This window comes from Onychomys torridus, chromosome 6 (assembly GCF_903995425.1).
Source record: "Onychomys torridus chromosome 6, mOncTor1.1, whole genome shotgun sequence".
Taxonomy (NCBI): domain Eukaryota; kingdom Metazoa; phylum Chordata; class Mammalia; order Rodentia; family Cricetidae; genus Onychomys; species Onychomys torridus.
This window is the reverse complement of record NC_050448.1, coordinates 21,497,464-21,508,514: the sequence shown is the minus strand read 5'-3', so window position 1 is coordinate 21,508,514 and position 11,051 is coordinate 21,497,464.

Sequence of the window (11,051 nt, the reverse complement as noted above, 5' to 3'; positions counted from 1 at the left end):
CCTTTTCTCAGAGTTGGGCCATACCCGTCTCACAAGCCCCTTTTCTCCTGTTTCCATTCAGCCTTGGGATCTTTCCCCTGTCACTCTTCTTTGCCTTCTCAGAGACAGCTTATGAAATGATTATTTCTATATAAATCACTCAGGATTGTAGTCTGGCTGTACTCAGGGATCAGAACTACAGCTACATGGCATTAAAAAGTGGTGGTGGATTCAAATGTCACTGCCAACAGCTTAGAGAATGTCTCTCTGTGGTGATATATTGTGTACTCTAATAAAGCTTGCCTGAGGATTCGAGGACAGAGCCAGCCACTAGATTAGACATAGAGGCCAGAGAGTGGTGGCACACATCCTTAATCTTATAGCTCATGTGGCAGAGATCCATCTGGATCTCTGTGAGTTCAAGGCCACTCTAGAAACAGAGCCAGGCAGTGATGGCACACACCTTTAGTCCCAGGACCAGGAAGCACATACGCCTTGTATACCATTCTCCACCCAGCCATGTCAGATTTTTTTCTGGGTCTATCAGCTGAACAAGTGCTGCCTTTGGGGCTCCTGCCCCCCAACAACCACGGAGAAACCTGGGATTGCTGCCTAGGTAGCTAGAAAGCTGTCTCACTTCTTAAATGTATCCTTCTCAGATCTGATGACTTTGATGACTAGGGTATCAGTTTAACAACCCTAATCTCAAGATTATGTATATGTGCTCTCAAACTATAGACAGGTATGCCTCATTCACAGAATTCATGGTACAGGATAGACTGGTTTCAGATATAACTCCAGAGGTTCAAATTTTTAATATTGATAAGTGTAGCTTTGATAAACTGATAGAACATTGACTACAAAGAGTTCTTAAGAGTCCTTAAATGGATTTTAACCCTTTTGATATGATATGATAGATGATATGATGATATGATATGATATGATATGATATGATATGATATGATAAAAATCTACCCCAGTTGTCTTACAGATACCTATAGGCTCCTGTGAAAAGTTCTGCTACTGTAGCAAGATATCTGGTCTGATGAAAACTAGCAATCTCCAGAGTCCATTTTTTACCTCTACCATTTTTGTGCATATTTTACAGCTTCCTTCCTACTGCCTGGGCCAAGGGGCTCTCCAGATACATCAGCCCCTGCACCAGCTGGCACCAGCTCCGAGGATGCCAACTGGGATGGATGCACCCCCACCTCCAGAGAAATGGCAGATGTGATGGCTCCTGCATGCCTAAAGAACACGTTGTCCCTCAATTCACTCCTCTCTAGGCTCAGGCGGGCACCTGCCCAGCAACTGGAACCTGGTTTTCCAAGATGTCCTGATAAAGGGCATATCCGCTCTCATGTCTCACTCTTCACCCTTGCCTCTTCTGTACAACCAGGGCACTTATCTGTTCCATTCTTTCTGGCAGTTATCACTCTTCCCATAGCTAGCCCAGCTCATTAGGCCAATGATAGCAATCTATTTTTTCTCCTAGCAACCTCAAAGAACAGACGCCTGAGTTCTCCATGATGACAGACAACTATGTTTCTTCACTCCCACCTTGTGTGACTCCCAGCTTCCCCCTACCCACTTCATCCCTTGTCAGCTTGAAGCAGTCTCGGGATTTCGGCACCCTTGTTCCCCCACACGCTATCCATAAGTCACCTTTTTATAATAATCAAAACAGAGGAATGTTAACATTCTGACCCGCCCCTTGGAAATCAATGTTAGTATTCTGACCTGCCCTTTGGCACTGCCCTGTGTCCTGATTTAAAAACCTCATTTTTGGGGAAAGGCACCTTCCCTTCCTCTCTCTCTTCTGCTTTTCCTCCCATGAGGTATGCACCCTTGACACCCCCGTCTCTTTCTCTCTTCTCTTCCTCTTTCCTATCTTTCTCTTCATCTGTCTATTATAATAAACCATTTCTGTGCAGACACAGCATCTGGGTCATGAGTGACTTTCCACCACTGCCTGCACTGCCATGCCTGCATGGTGTAGGCTGCCCGCATGCCAGCATGTTTCCCTGAACACTCTGGATACCCTCAGGGTCCCCTGTGCAATATATCCTAACACATGTGACAATTGACCTTCCATCTCTCCAGAGTCACGAAGCAGTCTCGGTCAGGCGCTTGACAACCATTAAGTAAGGTTTCCTGCTCACAAAAGTTCATAGATTCCCCCAAAATTCATTGCTAAGAGTTTCAGCTGACAGCTTCTTACAGGATCAGCTCAGGGGGACAACCAAGAAGCCACACTGTCGCAGACTGCTTTCACTCTTGTCACACAGCCAAGGAAAGACCCTGGAGAAGCTGGAAGCCTGGGGGAGAGGGAACTCCTGAGCATCTGGGGAAAGCTCCTTTCCCCATCCTGAGTTAATGCTGATTCACCAGGCTGCCACAGCACTGGCTAGTGAGCGCCAGGGCCTGTCCCAACAGGAGGTCTTTTAAAAAGACACAATCAGCCCAAACAGCAAACACCTTCTCTTTGGCTGTTGGCCTCAGAGCAATTGCCAGGGCTCCTGACAAGACACTCTGGGCTTCTTGATAGGATTCACACCACCCACAGACATACAGAGAACTCTCTTCATCTCTGCGTGTTAATTAAGGAGGACAGATGGCCCAGTGATTATTCAACCATATGTAGGTCAAGACTAAATGAATTAATAAGCAACTTAATTCTTAGCCGCCTCCGTGAGCTTATGGGGAATCTACGAACAAACACTTGCTGTGGTTTCCTGGGAAACCAGCATGGTGGACAGAGGATTATACCTCCCTGTTGCGCACCAAGTACTATGGCCTAGGAAGGGACATCCTTGCCTCTCCACCCTATGTTGCCTGTTACGTAATATTTGGGATACTATAGTGAGCCAAAAGTTACACATTTTAGTCGTGCACTTGTACACTGTAAAACTGAGGCTAGCAGGGGGTTTCTCCGTCTCCATCTCTCACCGTCCTTAGTTTTTCTTTCCTGTCTCTATGGTAAGCTTCCCTGAACTGATCACTTTAGGACTAAAAACAGAAGTCCCAAAGGCATTTAAAACAAAACAAACCAACAGCAACAGAACAGAAACTATAAAAAGGCGTCACAAAGGAAGGTGCGACAACTCCTAAAGATGGTCACGGAAACAGGAAACTGTCATCGCTGGGACTGATCGAAGGCAGAAACTAACCTGAGCTCCACCGGCCCATTTCAGGACAGGGGGCCATAACTAGTTCTTGTTTTGCTGATTTTCAGACAGATCTTGGGATAGAGCGAGGCTGGCCCTGCTCATGACTTTGAATGTGGAAGGCAGAAGGCTGTGCCAGACACTCCAGGGGAAGGCGTGAAGTCTCTCTGAGTATGGAGCTGAGCCAAGGACAGTGTGGAGTGGGTGGGGCTGCTCAGCAGAGGTGCCTGCATGACTGCGAGACTGTACCCAGCAGGACCCAGGTGGATTCCACAAGGCAGGAGTCTTTTCCAGTCTCATCAGGTCATGTAGGCATCTTTTACTGCCTTGTGCTACATGCCCTGAGAGGATGCTTTCCATGCCCGTTTCCAATCCCCTTCCATCTGTACAAAGCTTTCCTTTCATTTTCAAACACACGGGAGCTGATTAGCTTTTACCTAAGTAGACAATTTTTACCTTCAAGAAAAACCATTGGTTTTTAATACTGGAGTCACTTCATGTGCACTTTTGTAAATTTTGGAGCAGAATAATACCTACTGGGGTAGCCTACCATGGACACAGGGCTTCTCAACTTCTGAGTTCCCACTTACCCTTTGCTGCTACTGTGCCCCAAAAGAAACCCAACACTGTTTAAGAATAATGAACTTTGCAAACAGACAGTTAAAAAAAAAAAAAAAAAAAAACAGATGAAATGAGGTCTCACAGTAATCAAAGATACTTAATATGTCTTGATTAAAACATGTTTTGCCCCCTGCCAAGTCCACAAAGCTTTCTCCTCCACTGAGATATTCATAAAGAAGAGAAACTCATGGACTCCTCTGTGTTGGTGGAAGCCCACCTCTGTGTGGCCCTGGGGAACTTGAACACTGTCAGAAAAATCACGTTAGGAAAGCTGAAGCTCTAGAAACGGTCAGGTTTAGAACAGCATCGCCACATACTCTGCTCTATAAAGTCTTATGTCCCCATAGGCAAATTGTCCATTTAAAACCCTCTATTAAAGCAAACTGACTTGACAACCCACAGTGGTAAAACATGGGCCTTTCATTGTGTCTGTTATCACTGTTTCTGAGACAGGGCCAGGCTATGTTGCCTGAGTCATTATGGAACTTGCAACCCTCCTCTCCTGAGTTCTAGGATTAAAAGTACTGGCCAACATGCCAGTACTAAGTGGGAGGATTTTATTACACTGACTCTCTCCCATGTGTATATATATGTGGGGGGGGGGATAGGGTGGAGGCACATGTGGGTATATGTGCTATGGCTTGCATGTGGACATATTTGCTGTGCATGCATGTGGGCATATGTGTTGTGGCATGCATATGGGCATATGTGGTGTGCATGCATGTGGGCAGACATGCAGTAAATGCATGGGCAGTAAGAGGACAACATGCAGGGAGCCACTTCTCTCCATTTACCATGTGGGTTCTAGATTTTGAAGCCAGGTTGTCAGGCTCTGTGGTTAGGGCCTTTACCTTTTAGCTCGCTGGCCCCCAAATGGGGATGTGACACACCTGTGAAGTATTCTGATGTCTTCCTTTGGTCCTTAAGTTACACTATATCTTTAGTACACTAACCCAGCATTTGTTACACAGTTCTAACAGAACCACAAAACAGGTCCTGGTTAGAGGATTCTCCAAACTTAATGCCACAGGTTTGTCACATAGAACTTAAAAAAACAGAACCGCTCAGTACTGCACACACTTGGCAATAACCAGGCTTGAGTCTCATGAGTGTTCTATCTCCTGGACAGAGACTGAAAGGATTTCTGCACACACACTCATCTCCGTGCCACTTAATTCTGCCTTTTCCACACTTGCTGTTTATTCACTCACAGTGCTGCTTAAAAGACGTCATGCATCCCCCTTCAACAGTTTAAGAATTTATACAAAATATGGCTGTGTATGTGGCATATGAATTTCAAGTGTTCTCTTCCTTCCTGTCTTTCCTTCATGCTTCCTGGAAAGAGCTATGACCAGAGACAACATTCTGGCCCTTATTTGCAGTTAAGAGATCAACTATGATGAAAAACTAAGTTTTGTCTGGGCCATAACTTCCTAATACGTTTTCCTCAAAACACGCTTGTTGTAACTAGCACTTACGTCAGCTCAGCATGGTGTAGGCATTAATAGTTCAAACACAGTCAAGATGGGAACAAAAGTTTCAGGAACAGTCATTAAAAATTGTTGTTTCTGGGAAACTGATATTTGAAAGTGAAGACGCTGCCACCAGCACATAGCACAGAAGGTTGTGTTTTAGGTACTCTAGAAACTTTAAGAAGAAGTGAGAAAACTATTTATTAAACTAGGTGAGGTGATGCATCCGATAAGCCCAGCACTCAGGAAGTAGAGGCAGGAGATTCAGAAGTTCAGGGTCATCTCAGCTACACAGCAAGTTCAAGGCCAACCTGGGCTGCATGGGACCCTACCCTAAACAAAGAAAAGACAATTTTTACTATTAGTCAATAACTGTAGCACAGAGGAGAGTCACCCGGGCTCCCTTCAAGTCTACACTGTAAGTCTGATCTTAACAAAAGTGACCCTGACTCAAGAGTACAGTGAGAAGAGAGCAGGCTGGGGTTGTCGTGACTGGGTGGTTCTTGCTAACTCAGGGTATCTGGTAAAATTGGTTTCAAGCAAAGTAGAGGAGTAAAGCAATAACATGCTGACCTATAATAAACCAACTTACAGAGGATAAAAGACAATATATGTGCTGGGAATTAGCTATTGCTGAAGTTGTTATATAAGTTGTAAAAGTTATGGAAGAATTCCTGGGGAAAATTCTCAAGAGTGAACAAAAATATGGTTTCTGAAAAGCTGAAGTCCAGGCTAGAAATGTGTGCCATACAGAGGGGCCTCAGCTGGTGGGCAAAGCCATGGCAGGCAGGCCTGTCCAGCTCTAGATCTGAAGGGCCATAATGAGGCCAAATAGCCCCCAGGCAAAGAGAGGGGCGGTGTTGCAGACCCACGGAAATTGCCCTGTGGTCAGCTGTTCAGTCCGGTACCAGTGGCTGAGCCTTCTGTTCTGACAAGCAAGCGAACCTGATACAAACAAAACCAGAAAACAGTCATAACTTACCTGTAGGCAAGTACAAAGAACCGGAGCTTTAATTATATTGATTTCATAGAACACTTAAAACAGTGATTCTCAACCTGTGGGTCATGACCCCTGACTCACAGAGTGGGTATCCTGTATATCAGATATTTACATTACGACTCATAACAGTAGAAAAAGGACAGTTATAAAGTAGTCACGAAATAATTTTATGGTTGGGGGTCACCACAGCATGAGGAACTGTATTAAATGGTCACAGCATTAGGAAGGTTGAGAAGCACTGATTAAAGAGAATTTCAGTAACTTCCTACAGGAAGTGAGCCTGGCCAGGGAGTGCTTAGTCTCCGCTGTTTACATGGTGTTCCCCATCAGCATCAAGTGTGGGTTCTACAACACCCTGAGATAAACAGGCCTTTGTAGCCAAAGGGCAGTAACTTAGCCTGAGGAGCCTGAACCCCACAGATAAGCCAAGCAGTTTCCCAGTAACAGCTGTTAATTTCCCACCTCGAAACCTCAGGAGTATGCTAATTTATGTGGACTGTTCTCATCAAAGAACCTCTTTGGAAGCCCACAGGCCTTCAAAACCCATGCCTTAGATTATACTTAGGGATATGCAACTGCAAACCAATTAAACATGACAGGACTGAGATATCTATGTTATAATAAAAATCAACACCTCTTAAAACACTGTGGGAGTGGTGGGTACACCTGCAACCTGAGTGTCTGTGTGGGGGGGGGAGAGGGGAGGATATGCCAAATTAGAAATTGGTTAAATTCAAGTCCAGCTTATACTATGTAGTAAGACCTTGTCTCAAATAAACATATAAAATACCCATCCTGCAAAGCATAGTTTGTAAACTCAGAATCACCTGGAAGAATAAAAAAAGCAATGGCATATTCTGGTTTAGATTTTACTGCAATAATATGTGTTCTTAGCATTCTATTAGGAAGTCTTTCTTCAGTGGACAAGAGAAAAAACACAAGAGAATCACTGGAAGCAGGGCTGGGGATGTAGCTAGACGGGGAGTGTTTGCCTAGAAAGAGAGAGGTCCTGGCTCGATCCTTGGCACCACATTTTTAAAAAACCAGTAAAAAGTCAAACTGGCAAGCAGTAAAAAGCTACAGATGATTCTTTTAAAGCATGATTTTATTCTTATTACTGTGCATGTGTGCAGGTAACCACAAAAGCCAGAAGACGGTGTTGAGTACCCTGGAGCTGGAGTTTCTGGCAGTCATGAAAAGCTGATGTGGTTCTGTTCATCTGTAACGACAGCTCCTGCTCCCAACCACTGCACCCTGACATGGTTCTTCTTATTAACCTTGGACCATAAATTCTTCCTACCTTAAGACCAGAAAAAGATTACTTCTGAGCAGTCCGGAATCCTCAGTTGCCAATAACAATGGAATAACATTGGTCATTTTTGGTTTGTATTCTACCTTCTCTACTTCTGAGAAAATAAGGATTCTATTTCTTCCCAATCATTATTCCCCTGAAGAGGACTTATCTAAATACCAGACAAGTCTCTGGCGGGAGACACCAAACACATAGAAAATAGTGTTACCCATGAGCACCCAATCTTGACTTTCAGTTGTGAGACAACACTGTAGTTAGGTTCACATTGTTGAAAGGCCATCAGGCTACAGCCTATAGCTTGTTTTAGAGTCCCACGCCTAGCCTGGCTATTCACCTAGCTAGGTTCCTCATGTTCCAGGTAGGACCTATTTACCAATGATTTAACTACATAGCTTATGTTGGCCAGACATTTAAATACATGTATCTGATAATCTCTTTGCTTTGTTTCCATTCTAAGAGAGTTAATCATCAACTTTTAAGCAAAAAGGACAAAATATCAAAGCAAAAATTTAATGTTTTCTCTATCAATAAGGAAATAGCTCAGAACAATTTACTAATAACAGGGAAATATTTGTGAAGATTAGGAATTCAAGTCATTGATAATTCTACATCACCACAAGATGGAGTAAGAGCTCAACACACACACACACACACACACACACACACACACACACACACACACACACACTCCCATGTCGTAACTCTACAACTCTGACTTATTCTATCCTGCCATCTAGTGGTTATACAATTAGGCATTCTTCTACTGAATCTGTCTCCCATGCAAGAACAGACACAAGGAATTAGTTGGGGGAAAAGACTGAGCACATAAAGAAGCATGGTAACACCATAGCGTAACAGGTAGATGCTAAGAAAATACCAGGCTGGAGTTTCGGCTGCCAAAACAAGTTCAGAACAATCCAAATAAAATCTACACCAGATATGGTGGTCCAGTGATCATCCTAGTACTTGGAGATAGAAGAGGAAGCTCAGGACTTCACAGTCATCTTTTGCTAGGACAACAGGTGTGGGCCTCACGCTTGTCCCAGGGAAGGAAAGGGATAGGAGCTCAAGGGACTTGAATTGTGGATTTGATCACTTTCATTTATAATCAGTTTATAGTATTTTCTTTTCATCAAGCACCAATGCCTTTATTTGCTGGAGCTTTACATTTAGAACTTAAGGGGACATAACTTTAACTTTTATCAAAAACTGTACACAAATGTAAACCCAGCCAGGGGGTTAACATTCTTGGTAAGTAAGATGTCTGATAAATTAATCAAAGAAGACAATCATTCCCCTAAGAAAAAGAAAAGGACACAATCAAGCAGTCTACAAATGATATAATTCATAGGCAATACAATTTATCACTCAGACTTCTGCAAGTTGTCCTCTGACCTCAGCATATTTACTGTGGCATGTTTCCCCCAAAAGTGTAAAATATGACAATAAGATTAAAACAATCCATTTCCCCCTCAGTTTAATGAGAATAACAATTTGTAAGTGGCGCTTACAAGGATAGAAAGAAGCTTATACTGGCACCAAGACGGTGTATCTTGACTTTGAATGTAAACCTCTAGAGATGTATTCTAGGAAATAACTCCAAATTTATACACATAGATCAGTGTATAAAGGTACTATAAATTAACTGCTTATCTATAAAAGCCAAACCCTGGTCACAGAGGAGTTCAACAATTGACAAGCAGTTAAACAAAATGTGTTAACAATATATGGGGACACTGTAACTAGTGAAGGTTACTATACAAAAATAGGAAAATAATTAGAAGCTAACTTCTCTGAGTAAAAACCAGCAGGTTACAATTACATATGTATAACATAATAATATCAATTTTGTTTTTTATTATTCTTTAAAAAGTTGCTTTACTTTATTTTTTGAGCTTTTCTAAATTTCTCAAAGTACATGTATACACAAAATAATATCATAAAATATGCATTAAAAACAGGCTGCACTTTTATAGATAATACGTCATTTCCTGAACAAATTTACTGGCTCAGAAACCCCGCTGAAGAACAGAACAATATGCTCTTCAGTCTACAAGGCCACGGCTTATTTTGTACCCTCTCTATAACATAGGTGAGAAAAAATGCTGTTTTGAAGACTCAAAGTTGCTTTCTAAAGTTGAAACTTCAAAATTGCCCTTGTAGTAAACACAAATTGCATGTTATTATCTATGCATGACAACCTAATGAAAAGGTATTTCTGATCAACAGCCTTTCTCAAAAGATGCTATTATTTCTGTTTTTTTCTTCCTTTCTTCTTTGTTTCTCCCCCATCCCTCTCTCACTTCCCCTTTTTCTGCTATGGATGCAGTCCAGGACTCACAATGCACGCATTTTACCCCAGCTAAATCACTATACCCCTGTGTGTGTTAGATTCCCCCCACACCCTGCCCTGCAGTGGTTAGGACTGAGGCCTTATCAATGCTTGGTAAGTAAGTACTCTACCACTAAGTCACATCCCCAGAAGTATTTTAACATTTAACTTTGGAGAACAAGATAAGATATCCAGTCTGCTCAAAAGAAAATAATAAATGCACTGCACTGAAACTAGCTGTTTCTACCAGTGCAAAAGAGTACTTGTGAATCACACTATGCTCAGTACAAAGGAACCTAAGAACTTTATAACTAGAACTTCATTAATAAAACACAACGACAATGCAATCCCCACCAAAATCCCAACACAATTCTTCACAGACCTGGAAAGAACAATACTCAACTTCATGTGGATAAACAAAAATCCTAGGATAGCTAAAACAATTCTGAACAGTAAAGCAACCTCTGGAGGCATTATCATCCTAGACCTCAAGCTCTACTATAGAGCTATAGTAATAAAAAGAGCTTGGTACTGGCATAAAAACTGACATGTGGACTAATGGAATCAAATTTGAGACCCAGACATTAACCCACACACCAATAAACACATGATTCTTGACAAAGAAGCCAAAACTGTACAATGGAAAAAAGAAAGCATCTTCAACAAATGGTGCTGGCATAACTGGATGTTTACATGTAGAAGACTGTAAATAGATCCATATCTGTCACCATGCACAAAACTTAAGTCCAAGTAGATCAAAGACCTCAACATAAATCCAGTTACACTGAATTTGAGAGAAGAGAAAGTAGGAAGTAGCCTTGAATGTATTGGCACCAGAGATCACTTTCTAAATATAACACCAGTAGCACAGACAGTGAGAGCAACAATGAACAAATGGGACCTCTTGAAACCGAGAAGCTTTTGTAGAGCAAAGGACACAGTCAATAAGACAAAAAGACAGCCTACAGAATGGGGAAAAGATCTTCACCACCCCCACATCTGACAGAGGACTGACCTCCAGAATATATAGAGAACTCAAGAAACTAGACAAAAATACCTAACAGTCCAATTAAAAAATGGGCTACAGAGCTAAACAGAGAATTCTCAAAGGAAGATTCTCAAGACCAAAAGTTATTTAAAGAATTGCTCAACATCCTTAGTCATCAGG